Source organism: Podarcis erhardii (assembly GCF_964252035.2).
Source record: "Podarcis erhardii genome assembly, chromosome: 9".
Lineage (NCBI taxonomy): Eukaryota > Metazoa > Chordata > Lepidosauria > Squamata > Lacertidae > Podarcis > Podarcis erhardii.
In genome coordinates this window covers 41039801-41063918 of record NC_138512.1, presented here as the reverse complement: position 1 = coordinate 41063918, position 24118 = coordinate 41039801, and positions in this window count along the sequence as shown.

The following is a 24118-nucleotide window of genomic DNA, read 5'->3' as shown; positions in this document are numbered from 1 at the left end:
GTCTGCATCTCCCATCAGTCCCAGCCACCAGGGACTAAGTTGGCAAACAGTAATCTACTGCATCTGTTTCAACATTGGAAATAACTTAGGGTTCAACTACTGCTGGATGAAGTCTACCAGCTGGAGCAGAGACTTTCTTTACCAAGGTATGGGGGTCTTCTGTCAGTTTAGGTCAGGAGGTGAGGAATGTTAGGCATTTATTTTATTTATTTATGTAAAATGTTTCTGAAGATAGGAGTGCCTGGCATGCTCTGGTCCATGGGGTCACAAAGAGTCGGACACGACTAAACGACTAAACAACAACAAAATGTTTCTATTCCGCCCTCCTAGTGTCTATGCACCACTAAGGGTGGTTTATGACAATTTAAAATCAAAATAGGGGGAAAATAAGTTAAAGCCAATGAAATTTGCAGGGAGATAAACTAGTCAAGCACCTAACAAACTAGGACACGCTGGTTCAGTTCCTTCCAAAGAAGAACTGGTATTAGCTGTATTCTGTGTATCTACATTGAATCCTATGGTGGCTTTTCCTCATTGGGAAAGCAGTTTCTAATAACAATAATTATTATAATTTGTTGCACTTAATAGCCACTTTTTAATGAAAAGTAAACCCAGAGCAGATTATACAATAGAATACAAAAAGCTAGCCAATATAAAACTAAAACTAAAGCTGAAAACATTCATATACACAGAAGGCAGAGTAACACATCCAACCCACTAAAGGAGAACACAATACCTAAAACACTTCAAGTTAAGGCCAAATGCCGGCTCACTTAACTTAACCCTTTCTTGTCCTTTTCTCTGCATGCATAAACCCTTATACATTAACATATATAATAGACTTCCCAAGTGTTGGGCATTAGGAAATGTATGAAATGTATTTTTCAAATTACTGCTTCCACATAACTTTAAATTTGGGGCTAAACTGGGATTTGCTTGGTAGTATTGTTTCTACTCTTGCGGGGATTTATTTTTTTAGAGCATCTTCTCAGGATACTTAATAACATCAAGATGTAATTTTAGTTCCTCTAAAAAGTGATTTATATTTCTTCTCTTGTTTCCCTAACTATACTAAATACTAAAAAGTCGCCTCATAAAGTCATAGAACTGTAGTTTTGGAAGAGATCCCAAGGAACATCTAGTCTAACCTCCTGCAGTGCAGGAATCACAATTAAAGAATTCCTGACAGATGGCCATCCAACCTCTGTTTGAAAACCTCTAGTGAAGGAGAGTCCACCCCCTCCGAGGGAAGTCTGTTCCACTGTCAAACAGCTCTGACTGTCAGAAAGTTCTTGATATTTAGTCAAAATCTGCTTTCTTGTGATTTGAACCCACTGGTTGCCATCATCTCAAGGTTCCTCCCTTGCGTTAGGGTTAGGGCAAAGGAGAGAGAGAGAGAGAGATTCCTCCCTTGTACAGTATACTTCATAAAACTGAATGCTAGATGCTTGGGTGCCATTTTGAAAATTCAGAGTGTATTCATAAAAACCATTCCAAGCATGCAATTCAAGAAGAGAGCAGCATGTTTGTAAAAGAAATACATAGATTACATTGGACTAGCAAAGGATCAATATTTGTAATATAATTAATTGCAACTAGAGTAGTGTTATAGTCATAGATTAGTGGGAAGACCACCTCACTCCTGAGAGCAGTATCTTGGGACTGGTGGAGCCTCTCTAAGTGTGCTCCTGAAGAATAATGTGCTATGAGAAAAATGTGAATGGAATGCAGTAGTACTAAAGCAAATAGTCAAGATTGCCCGCATTCTTGTCAGCTGTTGGTCTTAGGAAAGACTTAGAAATAGAAGGGGCAGAGAGGACAGAGATCTACTTACAAATTTCTGCCTTGGCTGATTGTACTAATTGGTCCTGCTAATGAATTATCAAATTAGGCCAATGCAGTGTCTATGTGTGTTTAGCGGGGGTTGTGGTTGGAGATACCACTAAGCATCTGTTAGAAAGCTTTAAATCCTATTTTAGAACTGGAGATGTGTAAACCTTTCAATGCTAGGATCATTCCCAGAGATACTAAATACCCAACTAAAAACTCAGTGAGCACACTCCTGTTGTAGCTGTAGATAACGGGATGTCTGGATAAAAGGGAATGTTGTCAACTTTAAGATGGGGGTCACACGAGGATATATCGTGAAATAGGATTAGCGTGGAGTTTTAGGTGACAAAGATGCACATAACTGGAGTTCTTTCCAGGAACAGCAGGCGGTTTCAAATATTGTAGGAGGACTATTATGAAATATGTGGAAACTGTAGGCATAACTACTTGGGCAGGGCACAAAGTGCATGTTGTAGCGAATCTGAGCTGGTCAGTTTAGGATTTCACAAAAATGCCTAAGAGGTAAATTGGGATTTGATGTAGGACAAAAGTTCTGTTATTTAATGTAATGGTCTAAACCATACGGTCTCATTCATATGAAAGAAGACCTTGAATTTCACTTGATGGTGTTAGGGAGAAACCTCTAAAGTCATGTTTCTTGAAAGCTATGTTTAGAACACATACTTATCCTTTTTTGTGGGAGTTCTGTGTGCAGCATTCAGAGTGTAAGGTATGCTTCCTGAGTGTTTTGTTTCAGCATATGGGATAAGGATAGGCTTGGACCTCTGTTAGATTTTGAAAGGGAGAGTATGGCTTTGGGACAAATTCCATCATATTAAAAGCCAAGTGTGTGTGTGTGTGTGTGTGTGTGTGTGTCTCTTTTAAGGAAGAATAATGGGGGCTGTTTTTAAACATTAAGGGATGTTTTCAAGCTCCTAGATGATTAGTATTTATTAAAACCATTAATTGTTTTAATTGCAATGACAACATTAATGAAAAGAATGTACCAGATTATTCTACTGTTATGTCTGTATTCTTTTAATCATTAGTACATGTATGAGACTGTAGACTGGGAAAATGTTAAAAAGACAACTGTTTCCCAAAACAGCACTACAGTACCTGCCATTTTTGGTCCCAAAAAGCAGAACCACTTATCTGCCATGTTCTTTCCTTTGCCCCCACCCCACCTCTTTCTCATCAACTTATTATTCCAGGACAAGCAGAGATAGTGGGGGCAAGACACTAAGGTTGTTTGCAGAGCAGATCACTCCTGGTGATGCAGTTGGAGAGCCAAGTCAAACATTGCAGGCAACAACAAAAAGGCAGATGAGGCCAGGCTCCTGGCTTCTGTAACAGCCTTTTGCTCATGGCAAATATTGGCTCTTCAGAATATGGCAACCAACTTTGCTTGACTGAAAAGACAAATATGAGTTTGTCTGATGATATCATGTAGATGGCACCTTTTTTTTGTCCTTTCAGTTGATAGCCTTCCTCGATCCCAGTATTAGATTTGTACTGTACATGCCAAGCAAGAAAATTGACAGCCTGATTTGAAACTTCTCACCAAGAGAGTACACAGGAGGAACTTTGGTGTGTTGTAATGTGTTTGTTCCATGAAGCAAAAATAAAAACCAACCAACCAAACAAAAATTTTGGTCTTCCCAATGTAAAACAAAACAAATGCAATGGGTGTGGTTTAACAGCTGTTAAGTTGCCACTTTAAATCTCAGCTGACCTTTAAATCTCAGCTCAACTTGAGTCACAGTTTCTATACACCTGGGAGTAAATCCTATTCAACTCAATGGGGCTTAGTTCTGAGTATTTAAATTTAAATTTATTTATTTACGGCTATTAGCCCATAAAATATGTACAAACATAAAAGCACAGAAACATAAAAACCAATACATCTAACAACAGAAGGGGAACACCACGATGCAAGGGTGGGTCATTGAGCTTAGTTCTGAGTAGTAGTCATGTATAGGTCTTATCGCACTGTTAGTAACTTGCTCAAGGCTGTAGACAAGTGGTAGTCAGCCGCTTCTCTAGATGTTGTTGGACTACAATTCCCATCATTTCTCACCGTTGGACTTGCTAGCTAGGGCTGATGGGAGTTGGAGCCCAATAACACCTAGAGGACACAATGTTGGCTACCTTGTTTATAGTCTGAGTCACAGTCACCAAAGGTACATGTAAAAAGTGCATGAGTGACTGTAAAAAACAGGTAAAGGACCCCTGACAGTTAAGTCCAGTCGCAAACGACTCTGGGGTTGCAGCACTCATCTCGCTTTACTGGCCAAGGAAGCCGACGTTTGTCCACAGACAGTTTTGTCCAGGTCATGACTAAGCCGCTTCTGGCAAAACCAGAGCAGCGCACAGAAACGCCGTTTACCTTCCCGCTGGAGCGGTACCTATTTATCTACTTTCACTTTGACGTGCTTTCGAACTGCTAGGTTGGCAGGAGCAGGGACCGAGCAACGGAAGCTCACCCCGTCGCAGGGATTCAAACCACCAACCTTCCGATTGGCAAGCCCTGGGCTCTGTGGTTTACACCACAGCACCACCCGCTTCCCTGAGTGACTCTAGCAAGGTCCAATTTGGCTAGGAAGGAATGAGAGGGATGAACCAGCTTCTGAAAAGTGTTCCTGGGCATTGCCACTATCTGGGTATCTAGGAGACACTTGGAATTCAGATGCGCTGCCAAGCTGCCTACCTGATCCTTTAGGGAAAATGCAACCTTGTCTGAAATAGGCCAAATGCACTTGTATCTATGGAATCCCCCCTCCAATACTGCCTCCATATTTTCTGGATAGTTTCAGCTTTTTCTCCATATCCAGCCCAATACCAATAACAAACAAAAGTTCAACGTCATGATGTGCACTTTATGGCTCTAAACTGAAAAATTTTTTTTTCCAGGAATACAGCATAGCCCAATTATAAGCAGAGAGCGACTCCACTGGGCCACCTAATTTTCTATAAACACAAACAGGAACCTGCAACAGTCAGGGAGGAATGCATACCTTTTAAGAGAGGCCATTCTTAGCCAATATGTTATTAAAGTACAACAATCTGAATAGCAAGAAGCAAAAGTCTATTATTTATTGGGTTGTTGCTTGCTACTGATTTTGTTTCTATTTAATCCAAGTAATATCACTGATCATAAAAATATTCAAGCTCAATTGCTCCTCAAAAATCGAATAAAAGTATGTTACCCATCAAATTATGCAGCACAAAATACACAAAAAATGCAGCAAACCAACAGAAGCAAGGAAGAGATTAAGACAAAGAGCCATCCTGAGCTCACTAGGAGAACGTTAATCTAAGCAAGTTTTCTTTATCTCACAGTGCCTGCTATTGCATTCCTTAAAAATACCCAGTCACAGAGACACATCAGGATAACAATCATATATAGAAGCTTAACAAAGCTTTCCTCATTGCTCTGTCTCAGGGCAGATCTGTGCCATACACTTAAAGCACATGACTTCCCCCACAGAATCCTGGGAACTGTAGTTTGATCAGGATGCTGGAAATTGTAAATCTGTGAGAGTGAAATTGAAGATTCTTTGGAGGAAGGCGTGTGCTTTAAATGTGCGTTTAATGCACTTTGAATGATTGGCGTGGATTTGCCGGGAGGGTCATGGTAAATTGCTGGATTTCTGCAGGTGGGAACCCTATTCAAATAAGGGGAGAAGGGAAGGTTTGCAATGACCCTCCCGGCAAATCCACGCCAATCATTCAAAGTGCATTCAACGCAATAGGGAAGGGAGATAACAGGCTTGATGAACAATTCTATAAGTACTTCTTACCTGGGCTACTAAATGCAGCATATTTCCAACCCCCTACATCCCTCTGAAATCCATTTTAGGTAATCAACAGTAGGCTTGGTTGCTGTTCAGTGCCCAATCTTCCAAACTGCAGTTGCGAAAAATGTTTGTTAATTAGCTAAGTGCTAACCTAGGTATTAGTGAGAACTTTAATATGTTTGAATCCTAGCCATCTCTAGCATATAGTGACACTAAGAACCCCCTCCCCCCCTTTAACAAGGCAATTTCCTAAGCTTTTTGCTTCCATTAGTTCTGGTGACTGTACTCTTAAGGGGTTGGAATTCTCAAATTATTATTCTAATCTGTATGAAAGGGAACCCAAACTAACCTTGCAGCTATTGCCCCATCAGTTAATGCAACTTTAATGCGTTTTTTTTATGATACAGGCTGGGAAAAAGGGGTGCAAATTACCATTTTATTATTTTGCTAAGATCCAGGTAAATTTAGGTCAGGATGCTCCACAATTAACAATTCTTATTTTAGAGCATTTAATTTGCAAAATGCTCAAGGCAGAGTAATGACATCTCTATCCTGCCTTTGCAGATCTGAAGCTAATAGTTGAATCAGTAGGATGATACGAACTCTGCAGAGTAAATTCAGATCATAGACTTGGCCATGATATCAAATATTGTGATACCATTGTTCAGTTATGATGATAGCCTGAAACAGTAATGTATTTGGGCACCTTTTCTTTGTATTTTTTTATTTTAAGTTAGTTACATAATCCAACCAGTCCTTTATTTCTGTTGCCAATACTATACATACTTATACTATGTTATCTTAAACCCAAAAGGACTTGCGGTGTTTGTTGACAGCCTTAGGAAATTTACAAACTGCTGTCAATGAATGATGACAAAACAAGCATTTATATTCAGAAGCAGACCTAAGAAACCTACCTGATGAGTTAAAGATCACTAACTGCAAAACCCTGTACAAGTATACTCAACACAGTATGTCCTTTTTGAGCTCTGAGGGGCTTGCTACTAAGTATGGGATTGTATACTAAATCAGGTGTAGACTAAATATTATTGTTACCTGGAAACAATATTTTCTGAAACTAGTGGTTGAGAGAATAATTTACAATCTATGAAATAGATTAAAAAAACCTAACTACCAAATGGTTTGCTTAAGTCTTAGAATCAAAGTTTTCCCAAAAACAAAAATATTAAAAGGTAAACTGTATCTACAAATATATACTGGTGCTGAAATGTGGACATCATTGGTGCTGTAGAACTGCAGAGACTTCAGAAGAAAATCACATTCATCTACCTTAGTATACTCCTATGGTGTTAGTTTGATCTGAACAGGTGTTATGTACTGAGTTGAATAGGATCCAAACTGCAGCAGTCTGATTGGTCCTAGAACAATAGGCTCCAAAAGGCAGCAGTCTGATTGGTCCTAGAACAATAGGATTCAGAATGCAGCAGTCTGATTGGTCCTAGAACAATGCAGCAGTATGATTGGTTAGCAGGAACCACCCAATCATGCTCCAGATAGAAGTGAATCCACAACCTGATTGGCCTACAGTAGAATCCTGGAATTAGCCAATCATGTGCAGCCCATTGTGTAAATAATGTATATAAAGCAGATACTTTGAGGGGACATTCATTCATTCCTCCTCACCACTATGAGCTGAATAAAGAGCATGAAATCACTTTGCGACTCTGAGTATATTTCACTGGCGACGAAGGTGGGATCCCGCTGAGCTGACTGCCACACACAGCACCGCAGCACCGCCACCTGCCGCACCGCTGCCTCGCACCGTGTATCCAGGCTTCAGCTCCGGGACACAAGGAACTCAGAATGGCAACTGACAGCAGCTTCTCGCCATTCAACCCAGCATCTGGAGACTGGGAAGCGTACGCCTCCCGTTTCACCTTCCTCCTAGAAGCCAAAGGGGTCACCGATGAAGAAGACGCCAAGAAGAGGGCAATATTCTTCAGCGTCTGCGGAGAGGAGACATTTGAAATCGCCCGGGCTCTCCTTGCGCCTGAAGACGTCGCTACTGTTCCATACAAAACAATAATGGAACAGCTGAAGGGGCACTTTTCACCACAGCCCTCAGTGGTGGCTCGTCGAAATGCCTTCTACGCAAAGCGGCAAGCCCCTGGGGAAACCATAACTGGGTTTGTGACCTCTCTCCGCCAAGCTGCCCGGTTCTGCAACTTCTCAGAGCTGGAGAACATGCTTCGTGACCGCCTCGTCGGTGGCCTGAAGGATGAGAAGCTGCAACGACGCCTCTACGCTAAGAAGAACCTAACGTTCCAGGTCGCTCTGGAGGAGGCCCTGGCAACGGAAGCTGCTGAGAGGTCGACGCAAGAGGCACGGCTGAGCCAGCCGTCCCAACCGAGGGTCCACCACGAAGACCTCACCAACGACTCGGGATCCGACAGGGAGGAGGTGCACCGAGTACAGCAGCGCACTCAAGCAGCCCACATACCACAGCTGCCTCGACGAGAAGGAGGGAACTGCGCAAGCTGTGGAGAAAGTCACGAGAGGAGGACCTGCCGTTTCCGCAACGCAGAGTGCAGGCAGTGCAGAAAATTGGGACACATCGCCCGGGTGTGTCGGGCTCGGCCCACCCGAAGCCAGGCATCAGATGACCAATCCAAGAGCCCCAGGTCCCGGGGCCCAACGCACCAAGGCAACTCGACGGAGCTCACAGACTTCCAGGTATACCAGTTGCCCCACCCCAACGTAGAGAAAATTTATGTAGAGGTACAGATAGAGGGGGCCCCATGCCGCATGGAGCTTGACACGGGTTCAACTCTATCCATAATCTCGGCAAGGACCTTAAGGAAACTGTGTCCTACTGGGGGTCCCAAACTCAGGCCGGCCCCATTCACCCTCCGGGACTTCCAGAAACGTAAGGTCCCCACAATGGGGGTGGGGACCTTCAGGGTGCAATACCGAGGGCGGACGCGGCAACTGGACTTGCTTGTGGTCAAGGGCCCCTACATTAGCTTACTGGGGTTGGCATGGTTTGGACCACTGGGACTAGCCATCACCGGGGTGAACCACATGAGCTTACAAGTGGACGTGGACGCCATATGCAAGGAGTTTCCGGGGGTTTTCGATGGGAAATTGGGACAGTATACGGCCCCCCCATTGCTCTACAGCTTGACCCCGCAGTACGACCAGTCAGGCTCAAGGCCCGCCGGGTCCCATTCGCCCTGAAACCCCGTATAGACGAGGAATTGGACCGACTCGTGGAGCAAGGAGTGCTGGAGCCGGTGCCTAATGCCCCCTGGGAAACCCCAATCGTCACACCCGTCAAGCCTAATGGTTCGGTCCGCATCTGCGCAGACTACAAATGTACCATAAACAAGGCCCTCATGGCCCATGCATACCCAGTGCCAGTGGTCAGCCATGTCCTTGCCACCCTGGCTGGGTCGAAAATTTTTGGCAAGCTGGACTTGGCCCAAGCATATCAACAGCTGCCAGTAGATGAGGCCACAGCAGAGGCACAGACGATTGTGACGCACAGAGGAGCGTTCAGGGTAAAGCGGCTGCAATTCGGGGTCAGCGTGGCACCAGGCATATTCCAGAATCTAATGGACTCTCTCCTTAAAGGGATTCCTGGTGTCACCCCCTTCTTTGATGATGTGTTGATTGCCGGGCCCACACCAGAGGAGTTTGAGGACCGCCTCCGCACTGTTCTGCACCGTTTCCAGATGGCGGGTCTCAAGGTGAAGCGGGAAAAATGTCTACTAGGAGTGCCTCAAGTGGACTTTCTGGGATTTATGGTGGATGCAGAAGGGGTTCACCCGACTGGGGACAAGGTACGGGCCATTTGTGATGCCCCAGCGCCCAAGAACAAGACTGAACTTCAGGCCTTCTTGGGATTATTGAACTTTTACCATTCCTTCCTTCCCCACAAGGCGGCGGTAGCGGAGCCCCTACACAGACTCCTGGACAAGCGGGCCCCTTGGGTGTGGGGCCAGCGCCAGGAGGCCGCATTCCAGGCAGTCAAGGACTTGCTTGTCTCAAACTCGGTCTTGGCACACTTCGACGAGAGGCTGCCGGTGGTGCTAGCATGCGACGCCTCGCCCTATGGCATCGGCGCTGTCCTGGGACACCAACTCCCGGATGGAAGAGAGGTACCGGTAGCATACTTTTCCCAGACACTCAACGAAACCGAGCGGAACTACTCGCAAATCGACAAGGAGGGTCTGGCAATCGTGAAGGGAGTAAAAAAATTCCATGATTTCTTGTACGGGCGGCCCTTCACCGTGGTGACTGACCACAAGCCGTTGCTTGGCTTGTTTGCCCCCGAAAAGCAGACCCCCCAAGTGCTGTCTCCTCGCGTCCTCAGGTGGTCAATTTTCCTTGCCAGCTACCAGTATGCACTGATTCACCGCCCTGGAAAGGCGATGGGCCATGCAGACGCCCTCAGCAGGCTACCACTACCGGAAACAGGCCCCGACCCAGCACCTGCACAAGAGGTTATGAGCCTGGAGCTGCTTCCTGACCGCCCCATTCAGGCACAAGAAGTTGCACACCATTCCAAGAAAGATAGGGTCATCTCCCGGGTCCTGGACTGGGTGTGGAGGGGATGGCCCAGCCGCAGCCCCGGGCCAGAATTCGCCGGCTACACAACCCGCAAACATGAACTGTCAGCCCACAAGGGGTGCCTGTTATGGGGAAGCAGGGTCGTTGTTCCCCAGCCCCTCCGCAAAAGGGTCCTCACAGCCCTACACGAGACACACCCAGGGGTAGTAAGAATGAAGGCCCTTGCCAGGAGTTATGTGTGGTGGCCGGGGATCGACGGAGAGATAGAGGCCTGGATCAAACACTGCCAGGCCTGCCAGGAATCCCGCCCAGATCCCCCAAGGGCCCCAGTCCAGTCCTGGGAGTCCGCCCGAGCACCATGGTCACGCCTGCATGTGGACTTCGCTGGCCCCTTTCAGGGGAAAACATTCTTCATAGTGGTGGACTCCTACACCAAATGGCTGGAAGTCGCACTGGTACCGTCCACTTCTACGTCCGCAGCCATCCGGGTACTACGCAGGCTGTTTGCAACCCACGGGCTCCCTGACACTCTCGTCTCAGACAACGGGACTGCATTTACATCAGGAGAATTTCAAACCTTCACAGTGCAGAACGCCATCCGCCACATCCGTTCGGCGCCATTCCACCCTGCCACCAATGGCCAAGCAGAACGCATGGTGCGGACCACCAAGGACACCCTTCGCCGCATGACGCAAGGGGATTGGGAGTACCGCCTTGCCACATTCCTTCTAGCACAGCACAGCACCCCCAGCTCAACGACTGGCCGGAGCCCCGCTGAACTACTAATGGGTCGGCGCCTTGCAATCAGATTGGACCACCTTCACCCCGATAGAGCTCAGGATGAGGTAGTGGTGGGGGAAGGCAGGAACCCCCGGACCTTCGAGGCCCAGGACCCAGTGTACGCAAAGAATTTTGGGGCAGGCCCTGCATGGGTACCTGCCACAGTCACCAGGGTCACGGGCCCCGTGTCGTACGAGGTGCTAACAGATGGGGGGCAATGCTGGCGCCGCCACTGCGACCAGATACGGCGACGATTCCCGGGAGAAAACCAGGAGGAGGAGGACAGGTCAGAGGAGTCCCAAGGGAACAGTGGGGCAGTGAGGCCCATAGAGCAGCAGGGGCAAGCAGGAGAGGCAGAATCAGTAAATACAGAGAGGACCCGCGAGGCCGAAAGGACACCGGAACCAGAACCACGACTGAGCGAGCCGGTTGCGCCAGACCAAACAGCCCCATCCTTGGAACACGAGCCAGAACCTGAACCCCGGACCAGGGAACACCCCAGGCCGCAACGCACACGTAGGCCACCGGCGTACCTTGAGGACTATGAATGCGACCTTCCGGGCAGGACTGGAACTTAGAGGGGAGGGGTGTTATGTACTGAGTTGAATAGGATCCAAACTGCAGCAGTCTGATTGGTCCTAGAACAATAGGCTCCAAAAGGCAGCAGTCTGATTGGTCCTAGAACAATAGGATTCAGAATGCAGCAGTCTGATTGGTCCTAGAACAATGCAGCAGTATGATTGGTTAGCAGGAACCACCCAATCATGCTCCAGATAGAAGTGAATCCACAACCTGATTGGCCTACAGTAGAATCCTGGAATTAGCCAATCATGTGCAGCCCATTGTGTAAATAATGTATATAAAGCAGATACTTTGAGGGGACATTCATTCATTCCTCCTCACCACTATGAGCTGAATAAAGAGCATGAAATCACTTTGCGACTCTGAGTATATTTCAGGTAGCATACCAGTTAAGGTGAGAGTTTGCATATGTTGAATTAAAATTCAATGTATGATACACAACATACTACCTAAATTGTGTTTGCAAGAACTAATGGCTAAGGGATAATGAATAAAGTACATAAGATGATTCCATAAGATGGAACATTTAATTCAGTCATATGGCTTTTAATTAGTTTACTTTAACAGGGCTAGAATATCAGTGGTTAAACCCCACTCAAAAACAGACTAAATGAGGTTGTACATTCCAATTTAGAACAGCTGTCTACTACAAGATCAGCAGCGGTGACTGATGCCCATGAGGACCGGGGAGGCCAATAATAGGTGGAGCCAGAACCAATGAAAAATTGAGAAAACTAATGCTAGTCCTGGTGTTATCCTACTCCCTGCTGAGTTCTACAGAAGGGCAAAACTGAGACTAAGGGGAAGGAAGCTGATAGCCAGCTCCAGGGGTTGGTTGTATGTAATGGGGGAGAGTTGACTGAAACTGAGGTTGGCGGGGCAGGGGAACAGCCTCCCCTGAAGGCCATTCAAGTTGGTGATCATCAGTCGCTCTGGGAGTGAATTTCATAGCTCAGCTATGCATTGTAGTACTGCTCAGCAATAACAGGTCTGTTTTTGAAAAAGTTGTGTTTTTAAGTTGTTATAGGTAAGCATCAATAGTTCATATCTGAGTTTGTAACTAACAGTTTTTACGGATGGCCTTGATTTTAGAGGATTTAACTAGCTTTAAAAATGGGCATGGATTTCTTGCTGTGTTATAGCTCAGACATTTGTATTTTGTCAAAATATTTTGATTTTAATAATCTGATTCTGGTTGCACAGATAACATGTTCTGGTGGAAAGTCGGTGTGTTGTACATCCACAGAAATTATTCTGTGGGTACAAAACATTATTTCAGAACAGGCTATGTGGCAGAGATCTAATATTTCTGAAGTTAAGAGCATCACCTCTTGTTACAACTCTTGTATCAGACTATCTATGACTGCATATGTAAGGTCAGAGCTATCAAGTTTCCTCTGTGTATAGTTTCACATAACATGGGTCCAGATTGAGAACTTAATTACCATGACTCCAAATTCAGAGGGCATGCTAAGAGCCATTATTCAAGCACAGCTTAGATATTGTTCATTTATTGTTTCTAAAGCCAATGCATCGTACTGTTGTGGTTCACTGTGAGAATTCACTTACAATGTAAAAGTTACATCAGACACAGAAGTTGCTCATAAAGGTATCCCTTTCCTAGTATGATGCTTCAGTTCCACAGATTCATTGGCAGTTTTAAGATACCAGCTGGCAAATCCACCAAAAGCAAAAATAGATACAAAGAAGATTGTTTAAAGGGGTGCGGAATTCTCTGATCTGTGACGCACACATCAAAGTCTGAATGCCACAACATTAATGATCAGCCACATTTTTCAATTAACATTGACACTCAAATCATATGAGAAGCTTCAGTGAGAGGAACCAATCGAGAATGGTGTTGAACAATATAAAGCTTGTATTAAGGCCATTATAATGTTAGTCTAAAATTAATTTTTTAATCAAACACATTTTAAAAATAGTCTCAAGTGTTAAATTCCAGCAGGGCACTGTTTTTCATAGCGGGATTTCTGCAAACTGCAGGATTATTTATAGGTTACCAGCAATTTAATGAGGTTACATTATAAAAGAAAATGATACTCCAGAGCTTTAGTGCTGTGTGGTTCAGAGCCGCCATTGCTGAGCTCCCCACACAGCAGATTGCTTTTAATCTTCTGAAGCAACAAGAGTTGTGAGTTAAAAGGTCTCGTCAGATAGCTGTTCAGTTGTTTTTGCTGAGCTTGGGTGGAACAAAGATGCATGAAGGCAAAGAGAGATACGATGCTGGCTCTTAGGCAGGGCTGGCCCTGTCATAGGAGGAGAGAAGACTTGTGGCTTTGGGCTGACCACATGCCTTCTTGATCCCTGCTGATCTTGGCTGGTGAAAGCCAGGCAAGGTGGTGTGACTAGTGGAGTTCAGGGTCTGGGAAACACTTTGTTGTGAGATAGGGTGGTGCCTGCCATCCTGAAAGAGCAGGCATGGAGTGTCTTCAGGCATGCGGGCTAAATGAATCCCTCTAAGATCACACCTCCTCTTCTCATGCCATACAGCAGTCACGAGCCCTCAGTGCTCTCCTTAATATTTATGTTTAAACTATTGTTGTTGTTTTTGCCACGCTGGGCCTCTTTGGGTGGAAGGGCAGGATATAAATTTAATAAATAATACCACCATGTTAGGATCATAACCATTGCTATTTCTGTAGCAGGGTCCCTGACTCCAGGGTCATAGAGCATGAAAGGGGGGGGGGCTTTTTAGCCACAGAGAAGACATTTTCCACCCTTTGTGCTGATTGGAGCTAATCAGAGTGAAAGGAGGTGAATCAGCCACTGAGGACTGGCTCCTAGGATCACTCTGGAGAAGGTACATGTGGGAAGAACACCAAGGAGCTGTTCTGCATGTTCTAAAGCTCAGCATTTAGGAAGGCCGAAAACACAAGATGCTTCCATTTCACGAGAATGGCGTGCAAGTTCTGTCTCATACAATAAAGCTTCAAGGAAAATACAACTTGTAACTCTGGAAGAAAGTACTGGAGCACTCCAAAATCATTTGCCCATGTACACGCACAGAAAACAGCTGGTCCAGCTGAAAGGCAGCACATTGATCATTGCTATGCATCTTTCATCACTATTATTGAAGGATTCTAGTATTATTGTATAACCGTAGAAGGTTGCATAATCTTAGAAGAGAGTATGGCAGTGAGCGGACATGGCTGTAAAGGAGTCCCGCACTTCTGAATTTGCCACTACACTACTTATCACAGGAGTTGAGTGAGGTTCTCTTGTCCAGTCTCCTGGCCAATGCAGGAACTCCACTTCAGGATTCAGCCACAGCATCCGTGGCAGATGATGGTCCAGTCTCTGCTTAAATACCTCTGGTGATGGAGAGCCCACTACCTCCCAAAGCAGTCTGTTCTGGCTGTGCTTTATCTGTTAATTGAGAGAAGAAAGTGCAGAATATTATGAATACTCCAAGTATCATGATACATTTGGTACCTAATAATCCCAGCAGTAATAATTCTTGATTTAAAAGGCTACTGTGTGAACTAGAAGATGCTCCCGCCAGCATCCATCCCTCCTTAGTTTCATTGTTGAGAGGGAAATAACTTGGTTAAAAGGAAAACTTTAGCAGTAAGCATTTCTCTTAAAGAACTCACAAGAGGTAGGAAGTTTATATCTCCCAGTTATTCTGAAACCTGTAATAAATAGGACCCTAAGCCAAAGAATTCCTAGGCTGCACTAAATTAAATTACGAAACAGGTCAAACCCAGGGAACAGTGTTCCTCATGCATAGAGAGATTGACAAATTTGAGGTAATGTCACACCACACCTCAAAAGGAGCTGAATGTTTAATTGCATTGTTGCTCCAGTATCTTGAATACATCAAATATAATAAACCAAATTACAACAAACTCAGGTCTGTCAATTGCCTTTTGCAATTGATGCGGCCTGCATGGTTAAGCAACAGATACTTATGCATTGTTAGGCATTAGATACAATCTTGTATGTGGGAGACTGTAAAGCCAGAATAATAGATTGAAGAATCTGCTCAGTTTCTTTGCCCGTTCATAATTCTAGTTACATGCCATGATCCAGATATGCCCATATGCCCACATAATGTGCTTCTTCCCCATGGCGACGCTTTGCTGCTAATAAAAAGATAAGGTAAAGGACCCCTGGACAGTTAGGTCCTGTCAAAGGCGACCATGGCGTGCAGTGGTCATCTTGCTTTTCAGGCTGAGGGAGCCAGTGTTTCTCCGCACTCAGACAGCTTTCTGGGTCAGGTGGCCAGCATGACAAAACCACTATTGGTGCATGAAGGGCCATGACAAGTGCCAGAGCACACAGAAACAATGTTTACCTTCCTGACACAGTGGTACCTATTTATCTACTTGCACTGGTGTGCTTTAAACTGCTATAGCGTGATGCTCAGGAGGGCCCTTGACCTTTGAGGGGCGCACATCTCAGGAATTGATGCTGAAATGGAAGAACTGGGGGGAAAACTTCATAAATATACAGAATACTGCACAGAACACTTTTCACCCTTGCGTATAGGGTATAAGTGGTTCCCTTGTAGAAACAATGAAAAGGCATGTTCTGGTCTGCACTCTGCATTGTTTTCAGGGCAAATGCAACACCTAAGTTCTGTTGATTGCAGCTGGTTCATACAACTATCACTTCCAACTGTCACATGTTTTATGGGTTTTTGCAGCTTTTTGGCAAAACAATGCAGCGGAAGAAATAAAGTGTGTGGGCAGAAGGCTTGTGGTACCTCTTATTTCTGACTCTAGGCAACGGGTCTATTCCTTCAGGTTAGACTAATGCACTGATGAACATTTCTTGGAATTAATACATGCTGCAGGCTGCGAAAAAGAAACTTTTATCAACATAGTCCCATAAGACATGTGACTGCAATTGGACCATGACAGATCTCTGTCCTCCAATTTCTCCAACAATGTGGAGGCAGTTAAAATGGCCCACCACCATAAGCCCCTGGAAAATAGAATGATTTTTGCCCCTGTTAAAATAGTACAGGAACTATCATATTACAGTGGCCAAATGCGGATTCTAGTCACTGGCAAATAATCTTGGGTTTACAGCCCCAATGAGTGTGGCATTTTCTTTCACATATGCTTGGTTTTTTAGCCTTTTTCCTACTGGGGGTGACGCAAACACCTTACTTTCGAGGCCACAGAGCTATTAAAACAGTAGGGGAAATTTCTCTATCCAACGATTAAGCATTATTAAGCTGATTCTTTTGTCCCCCCCACAAACACCTGACTGTACAAATCACATTCAAGCCCTTCATATACCGGTAATTCCCTGTTTTGTATGTCTCCTATTGTTCTCCTTGCCACAGAGACTAATTATTTTCAAAGCTCCTTTGGGTCCATGGCATCTGACCTACTCATATTTACCAGCCTTGATCTTCTTTGCCTTTTTTGCATTAAGAATCTCTGCATCCTTTGTTTCTTAGCAACTACCTGCACTGCTTCCATCAGTTTCCCACCTTATTTCTGCTCTAATTTGGATATCCCTAGTGTCTGCTTGTATCTAGTGCAACCAGCTTCTCTGGACTTGAACCCTTTAGTGAGCTGTCTTATCCTTACCTGAACTTCTGTAATAATCCCTGCATACATATTCTGAAGTTAGCTTAACCCCTGGCACTTGGTGCTCCTTTTGACTTCATCCCCACCTGGTCCTATAGCTCAGTCCTGTCACTGACCCAGTACATAACAATGACATGAAAAATACCTCGCTGGAGGTAACTGGAAAAAGATAAAGCGATCCTTTTACAGAGCTTATGCTGTTTGCCACTCATACTGAATTCCTTTCCCATGCTGCAGTTAAAAAAAAGAAAGAGCAAGTCTAAATTTAAGAGATTATCCAATTTATTAAAATTTTATGATGCAGGGTCTTGGCATATGCAAAGCTGGCAGGAAGCTTTTAAATGTGTAGATATAAATGGCAATTTACTAACCAGTTAGTGGTGCTGAAAGAAATCCCATACTATCTTTGATTAATAGGTAAATAAATTTTTCTACACAGGGACCCATAAAAGGAGATTTAAGGAGGAATCTCAACTTACACTGAAATAAGACTGATTGTAACTATCCTAAGAGATATAAAAGAAAGCATGCTGGTATGCATTTTGCTTTGTGTGTTTTATATAGGAAAGCCTAATTCGCACATGAAAACAGTAGTGTAGGCGGCAACTTAAATGCTTCACATAACAAGTTTCTTTGGAAAGTTGCTTTCCACACTGTTCCAATGATTTTTAGCATACACACTGCAAACCTTCGATAGCTGGTTTCTAATGACATAGCAAAAATCACCAGAACCTCTTGGAGAATTTAATTCAGTATTGGTCATTACATATGGATTTTATGATTTTATGATGATTTAATGTCTATATTGGTTGAGGGAAAAAATGAATTCTATCCAAACAGATATGAAACAACAAGTTTGGATCAAGACTTGAGTCATGTAGACTTGACCAAAACAATTTTCTACAAGAAATGTGAATAATAACACATAAATGATATACTGTATCTACTATATGTTTTGGAAAGTGGTCTGTCCATTTGTTCAGTCATCTTTCAAGTGCTAATCTGGACACAAGGCTTCCCGAGGTGGGAGTGGCAGTCTTTGTCAAAATGGATGCCACCCGCCATTTTGAATCATTTCTGCCAGGTCAAAAAGGCTTGAGTTTAGAAGTGAAGAAATGGAGTTCAAACTGGGAGTTTTTTTTTACTCTGAAGCACTGCCTATGTACAGTCTCTTCTGTCATGGTAAGATGGTGGGGGGAGGGGTGTTTCTGAATGCCAGCCATGAACTGGTGTGGGGACAGCTGTATGTTGTTGCAGAAGTTTGTTAGGAGGGACGGTCCCCTTCACCATCACAGTGGAGGGAATGCCTCTTAGAATGGCATGTACGTACAGTTTTGTTTGAGTGGAAGGACATTCTGAGTGGCAGCCCCAGCCCTCAAGGTTGTGGAATGCCCTCCCCTCTGAGGTGCTTCCATTGGTTGATCAAGGCACACCTCTTTTACTAGGCTTTCGGAGGGGTGGGTTGAAGTGATATTTAGTCAGTGACTCTATTGTCCTGATGCACTGCCCTCTTTGTTGTGATGTTCAATTTTGTATTGTTGTATTTTTTATTTTTATGTAACCAACCCATGGACCTTAGGTGAAGGGCACACTTGTTAAATATAATTTAAAATGTGCTGTATGATTAATTGGTGGCACCTTTTAGTTGATCAAGATGTTTTAAACACTGCAACCCTACTTAATTTGAAGCTATAATTTTTTTATTGTGAAATCAGGCCTCTGGTAATCATGGTGAGAAATGTACTGGATGACATGATCATTCAGGAAGATTGGAAAAGAACAATTACTTTACAAAAATAAGGGTCACAATGAAATATTAAGGCTTCTGGCTCCTTTATTTCCATGTAGCCTGTAAAAAATCTATTGGTTCGGATTCTTTTTATGCTGCTGATTTCTCCATATGCAGGAAAAATTAAAAAATCAGTATACATTAAGACTACAAGAGAACAAATAGAATCAAAACACCATGAAACACCGCTCCCCTGCACAGTGCCATATACTCTCTCTTTCCTGTCTGCATTGAGCAGAACAAATAACAACTCATTATTTTTTCTTTCAGACAGCCAAGCCATTAGCAATTTATGGGAGACAAAATAGATCAACCAAAATCAGATGGCCACATAAAGATCATGTAACTCATATTTATTGTTAATGAGAAAAAATTAACAGCTTTCCCATATATACTCTGCAATCCAACATAGTTTCCCATTTTGTTTCTATAATACTGTTATGAATTATGGGGGTGGGAGGAAGTAGGCTATATGCAAGATCCCTCTTAGCTCCTGGATCCAGCAACCACTGGACACCATCTTCCCAGTCTGAAATCCGGTATGTTTTCATGTGACCTGCATGAGATATTGGACCCAGAAAAAGCACTTTGAGGGCATGGCACCCTAAAAACTCCATACAACCCCAGGATCAATACAAAATATACAGTCACGAATGCTGGAAATCAGTAAAATACAAGAGGCAAGAGAATGGCAGCACAGATCATACCTTTAGAGGAAAGATCAGTTGTGCTCAGCAAAGCAAAAGTATTCCATAATAAAGACATCTTCACAAGTAAGTGGAAGATGATAACAGGCCATCCAAGTTCTACAATTTGGGTGCAGCCACCAAGAAGGTGCTCACTCATGCCAACAAAATGGTCCTTCCCCATTCAATGGGATACAGAGAAAGGCCTCTCCCCATGATCGTAGAAAGAGGGCAGGCTGGTACAGGAGACAGTAGTCCCTTTGGTATCCTGAACCTAAGCCATTTAGGGCTTTAGCCTCGTGGCAGTTTTTAAGCCCCAAAGCATTTCTCAAAGCCACCATCAGTTGAAATAAGTGTGCAGCATGGTGTGAGTGAATTAAGAATTCTATAGCTCACAGTATAGGGTCTGAAACTGATGGTTTTTGGAACAAGGCTAATATGCTTCTATAGGCTTTAGACTTACAACCAAGTCTTATTAACAAATCAAAGAGCCTCAGAGCAGGTGATGAAGTTTCTCAGGACTTGCACCTAACTCCTGGAACTTTACTGCAATGTGCAGATGTCCCACGTACAAGTTCTGCTGTAAACTATTATTGCTACTGTTGGTGCTGTGTACTTAGTTGTCAACTAATGCAAGACAAAAGACAAAATACCACAGTACAGGCAAAAGCAGATTGCATTTGAGACAACAGATGTGTCTATCCTACAAGCTTTTCTGGTTTAAATGTCATGGTTCCCACAAGCAACCGTGGGAACTGGAATTGGCTGGAATTTACAGGGTTCTGTGGAAGTATCAGTAATAGCTGAACTGCAATATAGATATGTCCAGCAGCTGAGGCAGGAGATGTGGGCTAAGGGGACATGCCACAAATAACAGCATATGGCCTTTGGCCTGAACAGCATATATTCTATGCTTAACAGCGTGAGTTGCCATGATATAGGAACCTATGGGATTGGGGAGTTTGTACAATCCCAGTCCAAGCACTGGAATAGCTTCATCAAATAAAAGGCTTGGAAAATTAGAATGGCTGCTTATCCAGTCACAGGGTGGGTAGCTCCCATCTCCCAGGACTGACGCTTGGGTTAAACAGCCAGCAGATTGGGAAATTCCCTGACTGGCCATTGGGATTGGCGGACTTTCCCGCCAGCTGCTTGATTTGAATTCTGGCCTGTCCAGCCAGACTGAGTGGGTGAGGTTTGGGACCCCTAAAGGCAAGCTGTGCCCAACCCCAGGGACTGCAGTCCTCCCTTCCCACCCTATTTAGTAATGCTTTGGTTTTTTGTCTGCTAACCTTTTCCTTCCTAGGGCATTGTGCTTATTGGTTTTGCTGTGGTTCTAGAATGGTTGCCGTATTCAGAGCTGGCAAGGAATTTGCCTGCAAACAGACTTGCCTGTTTGCAGGTTTTGCCTTCCCCATAGCAATGGTCACAACTTTGGCAAATAAGGCATTGGGTGGAATCCTTCTAGTCTAACATCAGGTGTGTGGGGTGTGTGTGTGAAGTGGCATATCACCCCCACCTCAGAACAGTGCAATAACAGGGTACCCTGTTAGAGGGGTCTTGTTGGAAGTCTCTGTCCCAAAGCCGAATCGTGCAGCAGATGGGCCATAGAGCTTCCTTCAGCAGCTTGGGAAAGCTGTCTATTTAAACCTGCATCTTGCAAAGGACCCATTAATCCTAGCCTGAACCCTGTCATGCATCAGCCCTCCACCAAGGGGTCTGAGAGGGATATACTCCCAATGCCCAAGCCCAAACCTTCCTACATCTGGAATCAAAGTTGTGGCCAATTTTAAGTCACACAACATTGTCCTGTCCAGTTTGTTCTCCCTCACAGGCTAGGCCTTGCTCCTTCGGGAGGGGTCACTGCGAGCGGGTCTACAACACAAAACACATAATTTAACACAAACAAACCATTAACACCCCACTTCCCACAAGCACATTTAAAAAGCCATATAATGTTAACCAGCCCAGGGCCTGGTTATAGAGAAACATTTTCTCCTGCAGTTTTAGGTAAGGAGATCAGGGAATGCTGCTCTAAACAGGTGTGTCTTCAGGAGCTGGCAGAATACCAAGCCGATTGGCTCCTCTTGTGTTTCGACAGATAGAACTGTGAAAAATCAGATAATCACCAGTGCGTGCATGGCCAAACTAAGCAGGTTCCATTTGTTGAAATCTGCTGAGAACACCTCCACAAATCACAGGACTGCTCCTGCAAGTCACCTCAAAATTTTTTAAAAACCCAGCAATTTTATATTGAGAAATCTATTCCAAAGTCACAAGCACTAAGAAATCTATACCAGAGATATCAGTGCTTAAGTTCTGGGATTGCCTTGGCAACACACAGGTGCTATATATGTATAATCCCCTGGCACATCATGATTTTAGCAGCTCTTTAAGAGGCCTTGCGGGAAGGTGAAACTTAGAAGAGGCCTTGGGCTACTGCATGTTGTACTGAACCTCAACCTGCCCTTTAGCACCCTAGAGAGTGGAAAGTAGTTTAATGCCCCGAAGCAGCTGAGGATTTAACCCACAGATTCCGACTTGAGTGAAATTGACGTAATTTAGGAGAGCCTCCGGCAAAGTCAGCGAAACGACGCCCATATAAAACATGTGTGTGCTCAACCTCAGGCAGGCCCAGGGAAGCCAGTGATGGGGTAAGGGATTCCATCTCAGTACTTACACCTGCTATAAAATCTGGTGCCAGCTCGGCAACAGCTGGTTCCCTTAAACTTTGGGTCACACCCAGTTGGATTGCAGACTTGCAATGCAATAATACAATACTAACACAGCTGCAGCCAAGCAATGGCAATGGCTGCTGTTTCAGGAGAAAGAATTTGCAGCCCTTTCCGCCTATGCAAAGTTCTCTCCTTCCCCTCCCCGCCCCCGGCCGCTTGAATATCAGTTTTCACAGTTTAGTCACACGTTCCCTTATATACAATAATAATATTTAGCACTTCCACATCACTTTACAGCTTCAAAGCACAGCACAAGCATTTGACTAATTAATCAGCAATTTGTTAGTTAAATAATCATTAGCATATATAAATATCCCAGGCTGGATTTGTTGTCCATGTAATGGAAGGAGTAATGATTTCCTTGTGAGTAAAACATTTCGTGAGTATATTTAAGTCAGGCAAAGTATAATTCTCACCTCCACAGTATATCACTATTTGACGCTCATGGGAACGTGATTGTCATTCTCAGAGAGGACTGGGAGCCGGGGCAGAGATGCAGACAAACCAGGCATGCCATGCAATTTGACCATACATTTCGCATGTATGCATGCATATTTAAGCAGGTGTTCCCAAGTCCACATGAAAATTCATAAACTCCTGTAGGGTCCCTATATGTACCTGCACAATGGCCACTCACCTAGACAGTCCTGGGCAGCGGTGGTTTGCATCCTGGTGCAAGTGCAGCCCAGACTGGGGCCTTTGTTCTCCATGTCTCCATTGTGGGGTGTCATGAACTGGCTGGATGCAGACTAGTGTTGGGAGGCGCCAGTGGGGGAAACCTCCAAGGGAACCCTCGAGGGAAGGCGGCTCAGGGCCAGGGGATTGGTGGTGGGATGACAACAAGTGGTCAGAGGGAGAAGAGGAAGCATATTGGGAGGAGCAGATTGCCCCCTCAGCCCGCCCTCCATTGTTGCAGAATGGAAGGAGTTGTTTACTCAGTGAGGCTGTCTGTTTCCCCAGTGAGAGCCAGTGTGGTGTAGTGGTTAAGAGCGGTAGTCTCGTAATCTGGGGATCCGGGTTCGCGTCTCCGCTCCTCCACATGCAGCTGCTGGGTGACCTTGGGCCAGTCACACTTCTTTGAAGTCTCTCAGCCCCACTCACCTCACAGAGTGTTTGTTGTGGGGGAGGAAGGGAAAGGAGAATGTTAGCCGCTTTGAGACTCCTTAAAGGGAGTGAAAGGCGGGATATCAAATCCAAACTCTTCTTCTTCTTCTTCTTCTGATCTGTTGGTGAGTGGCTGTTCCCCTTTCTCCCTAAAAATGGCCAACAGCTTAGCCTCAAACTCCCTAATAAAAGTGTTTGATCTAGGGAAGGGTTTGTACCAACACCTGACCAATGAGGAATTTGTCAGCAAATGGCAGAAATCCATGGCTAAAAAAGCCACCTCTATTGGTCTGTTACCCCCCCCCCCAACTGTATTACCTGGGTTATGAAGGTGCCCTAAAGACGTTAAAGCAAAGATTATGGGATAATGCACACAGTGACTTGCGATCTTGGTTACACACAGTCTGTAGTCCGCTAGCAGTAGGAGTACAATATGGGCATGTCTTTAAGTTAACATCTTACATTAGAAACCTGACAGTACCAAATTATCGAAGGCTTTTTACCAAAGCCATACTAAATGTCTTTCCTTCTGCAGTGTTGGATGGCAGGTTGAGAGAAGTTCTCTACCAGGACAGACTTTGCTCGTGTGCTCAAGACATCGATTCCATAAAACATATTTTGTTGCACTGTGCAAAATATGAGCAAGCCAGGGCTGAACTGATATTACCCTTGCTGGTACCTTTCCCGGGAAAATCAGAGGCTCACTATGTCA